The 4,057-nt window shown below is 33.6% G+C and overlaps 1 long non-coding RNA gene across 1 annotated transcript; it reads right to left on the bottom strand.

Annotated features, from left to right (window-relative positions):
• Positions 1-931: 931 nt before the first annotated feature.
• On the bottom strand, positions 932-2,163 carry LOC134258125 (uncharacterized). Its single transcript, XR_009990086.1, has 2 exons — positions 2,040-2,163; positions 932-1,085 (listed from the first exon to the last, which is right to left on the bottom strand). It is a non-coding gene; the product is annotated as an uncharacterized LOC134258125 (long non-coding RNA).
• Between the last annotated feature and the right edge of the window lie 1,894 nt (positions 2,164-4,057).

Genomic DNA, 4,057 nt, shown 5'->3' with positions numbered 1-4,057 from the left:
TTGACTGGTACAATGAAACACATTAGAAGCATCTTCCCTGCATGTCTAATCAATATAGGACATAGAAGTACTTAAAAAGAAAACTGCTCCAAAAAACTTAACCTGGGACGCCAACGCCGACGCCGACACCGACGCCGACGCCGACGCCGAGGGTATTACATAAGCTCCCCCAACTTCGTTGAGGTGAGCTAAAAAGTTCTTCAAAAGCACATATGAACAACAGAAGTTTATTAACGTTCTATTTTCCTGTCATTGAAATAGTTAATTACAAATTTCCAATATTTTTTTTCCGATGTCAAACATGCAGCTCATATTGCTTTAAATAATGACCTCACTGAGTCGATTAGAAATATGGTTGAATCTTGTGAATTTCCAGTATGGAGACACACATGAATATTCTCATTTCCAATTTCATCTTCAGGAAAATCACTCTTACAAGCCAGCTACATTGCTCCTTGTTTGGGAAACTAAATTATTAGTAACAGACACCTTGGTACTTTCTAAGGAAAAAATTCAATGCCATGTCTCCAAGGCTTCACCGTTGTTTGGTGATTTTGTTATATTCATCTTAGCATGTTACTGATTTCATTATAAACTTTATGATGTTGGATCTTTAGTCATATATTTCAGATGACTTTTTTCTACCTGCAGAAGTAAAAACAATTTTCAATATCTTCAAATGAAGATAGACATCAAACTGAATTAAATATACACATAAATGTAAACACAAACCCTAAATCAAGAAAGGTGTTTTTCTAATTATCATTCTGACAGTTGTGCATGTTAAACTGTTAAACAAGTTTTCTTTGATCTATGCATACATTATAATGATTTTAAAATCAATTTGATCAATAAATAAGAAACAAGCAGACCATTACTACGTGTAGTGCTGTGTTTTTGTAACAATTTAGATTTGATTTTTGAAACTGGTTACCTTGAAGAGATATGCATCTATAAGCTGTCCCAATTCCTGAAATTGTCTTTTCCAAAATTAACTCCAAGCTTTCGTTAGAATTCTATTATAGCTATGATTTACATGTGTATTTGCTCATGTTCCTTTTCTTTTTCATCCTCTTTGGTGAATCCTTTGAAAAAAAAAACAAAAAATAAGAATATAATCTAATCATGTTAAAAATCACTAAATTCAAGATAAAAATTGACTACTTTTATAATAAAAATCAATATATATATTAATTATCTTTCTGTCAACATCATCAAAAGGAAAGTCATATATTATCTTTACAAAAAATGTACAGATCAAGAACTACTTTATCAATAATGATATGAACGCATGGGATAGAAATTTACAGTGCAAAATATTAGGCTATAATTTTTTTCAGTCCCATAAATTTATATGGAAAGCGTTGACCTTTGCAGGCAATTTTTCTGTATTTTTCCTTTTAGAGAATTGATTCTCCATTGAGGCATTGTAGATTTGCAAGAAAAAAAATTAGAAATATAATCTTCCCCCCCTTTTGGTACTGAAAATTTGCATTTCATTTAGAATACATGTATATTTCAGATCAGCTATTATAATTATCCCATTTTTACATTTTTTCAAACCTGCTGAAGGAGACACCCACTCCCCCCCCCCTTCTCCAAACAAAAAAAATTCAAATTATCTCTGCTTTGAATTGTTTTTAAAACCTCCCTAGTATAAATATTAAATACATTGTAGTTATTTACTTGCGATTTTTTTTTTCTTTTCTTAATAAAAAGGGAAAAAAATTAAAAAGTTGCTTTGAAATAAAGGCCTTGCTATCTCTATACATGTATTTATTTACATCAATTCAGTGTACTGGACCTGGTTATATATAATTATAAGGAGATTGTGTCTGACCTGATGTATGTTTTCATGCTCTACCATCTACATGTATTTTTATGTAATTTTTTATTGTGAAATGTACCGGGGAGAGTCAGGGCAGAGGCCCCTTCAAGTGTCACAATTCATAGCAGAGGAATCTCGGGTTACATGCATGCAAGACAATTAAATGGAGAAATAAGTATACATACTTAGCGTTTGTAATATTTATAATTACCTCTTGTCTTCTTATCTTGGCCTTTTTCCTTCTTCCACACTGCCAATCCTCACCCCGGACCCGCTTTGATAGGTTTTCTCACCAAATTATTTGTTTACCACTACAAGTGCCTACATATTGTACCTCCAAACGCGAGAGAGTAATCAAAGGGAAGTACATGTAATTGGTAAGCAAAAAATGCTTCAAAATGCAGAAAAAATGGATATTCACCTTTGAATTTCTATAACACATATCATTTGCCCACCAATTTTTTAATTGTTTAATTATAATCAAATATCAACCTTTCATATTTTATTATTGCTTAATTTGTAGATAGCTGCATTTTTTTGTTTTACGTCTTAAAATATTGAGCAAATTTTACTATATTTTTGACATTTTGCAATGCATAACATGACCACTTACGAGTGTAAAATTAAAATTGAACTGTAAACATTGTTGTTTGAATCTCTAGTATTGGATAACAACAATAAACACAAATTTAGATATCTCTGTTCATTTCTAGACATGGTTTTTCATGAAAAGTACAGATTTTCATGATTTACAAAAATGAGAAAGTTTGTATCCCGTTTCTACGGCAACCAAGGTTACAATTCAAAAACTATTTTTAGATTTTACAATCACTCACACACCTGTATTAAATTATGATATAAAAATTCAAATCTGTAACTATGCGTGCCAAAATATTTTGGTGATTACAGAGAATTGGTCTTAAGTTCTATGCTTATAAGGCAAACCTTAACGTGTGTAGCGGCCCTAGGAGGAAAATATATCCCCAGAAGTCAGTGGACAACACACTTCTCTTCCACATGTAAACTATTTTGCTATATGAGGAGGCGTTTGGCAAGACTGCTACTGGAATACATGAGAGGTAAAAATCGACCTTTCTTGTCTGTCTCGATCTGTTTCTTTTTAAATGTTCGACCAGGTCAGCTTTTATTTATACCGTATTGTATGCATAAATATCACCAAAACAAATCCCATGCTATGGGGCTATCATCCTTTTTTTCGCTTGTGGCCAAATTTTATTTGATATATTTAGGCCTAAATGTTAATAACCAGTAGGAAATGTGTGGATCCTATGGTTACATTCAAGATCAACAGATTGCATACAATTCGTATTTTTTGTTCGCTTATAAATTAAAAAGACATAAAAGCTTAAATGTCGAATAATTAGATATGAAATAAAGGACCACTTCAAAATTAAATTTAAGGCAGGGTTATTGCCAAGTCTCTAGAAAGGGGTACGGGGAAGGTTTGGGGAGACGCTAACATGTCATATGCTTTCCTTAATAAAGGGAGGGGAGGACACATGGTGACGTGGTTTAGCTGATTTCCTTATAGCCTCTGTTTATGTAAATGCAAACAATATCAAATCATCATTCCTGGTGCATTTTTTGTACTGTTTGTTTTCTTTTATCATCTAATATAAAAAAGAGTAAATTTTTACCTTTACTTCAATATTTAAAACCGTTCACTGTAGCTCAGTCGGTAGATCGCTTTCTCCGTGATCGGGAGGTCTTGAGTTCGAATCTCGGCCGCGACTGACCTAAGTCGATAAAAAATGGGTACCAACTGTTCCTTCGCCATGCGCTCGGCACTTTGAAGAAAAAGTTGCGGGTCCTTCGGATGAGACCTTAAAAACCCAGGCCCCGGCAGCGTCAGGCATCAGCGGCAGGTATTGGCACGATAAAGATCCCTCACTGCTCAATGGCCCCGAGTGCCGAGAAAAGGTCAAAATTTGAAGACCATCACCGGCATACGGTGGCGTCTCCATATGAGTGAAAAACTCTCAAGAGGGACGTTAAATTACAATCAATCAATATTTAATAAATTGATAATAAATTGATATGGATTGATCCACTCCTCATTTTTTCTACATCATGTGTCAAACAAATCCAATCTTGCACCAAAATCAAGTACAGTGAAACTTGTATTAAGCAGTCACCTACAGGATCCATCAAAAGTGACCTTTATAGAGAGGTGACCTTTGAAAATAGGTTCATCTTTTTTAAAAAGAT

Source organism: Saccostrea cucullata, unplaced genomic scaffold (assembly GCF_032062105.1).
Source record: "Saccostrea cucullata isolate Sc308-1 unplaced genomic scaffold, CSIRO_AGI_Scuc_v1 ctg16128, whole genome shotgun sequence".
Classification (NCBI taxonomy): domain Eukaryota; kingdom Metazoa; phylum Mollusca; class Bivalvia; order Ostreida; family Ostreidae; genus Saccostrea; species Saccostrea cuccullata.
Note: the sequence above shows the minus strand (reverse complement) of the source record. Positions and strands in the feature narration are given on the sequence as shown.